The 311-nt window shown below is 35.0% G+C and overlaps 1 protein-coding gene across 1 annotated transcript in view; it reads left to right on the plus strand.

The window, feature by feature from the left end:
- LOC119594754 (E3 SUMO-protein ligase PIAS2-like) overlaps window positions 1–311 on the plus strand; it is a gene marked incomplete in the record, with an annotated part of 27168 nt that overhangs the window by 24273 nt on the left and 2584 nt on the right.

Consider the following 311-nt stretch of genomic DNA (forward strand, 5'->3'; position numbering starts at 1 on the left):
CCTAGGGCAGCTGCACACACAGGACGTTTCTTTGCATCTGTTGGTTAGGTGTCAGCTGCAGGAATGTCAATCACCGCAGAGGGAATAGGGGGATTCGAATCTCATCAAGGCACCTCATCCTTTGTCATATGTCTTTAAAAGAGGGAATTTTCACACTTGAAATAAATTTATTAGTATTTTTTGTTTCTCATTTTTTATCATAATCACTTGAACTCTCTTTTTAGAATTCTCTGATTATTCTAGAGATTCTGAGAATTTCCTTTGCCTTTTTCACTTTAAGTAATTAGAAAGATTGAAAGATAAAAAAAAGA

The sequence above is a fragment of the Penaeus monodon genome, chromosome 34, assembly GCF_015228065.2.
Source record: "Penaeus monodon isolate SGIC_2016 chromosome 34, NSTDA_Pmon_1, whole genome shotgun sequence".
NCBI classification, from domain to species: domain Eukaryota; kingdom Metazoa; phylum Arthropoda; class Malacostraca; order Decapoda; family Penaeidae; genus Penaeus; species Penaeus monodon.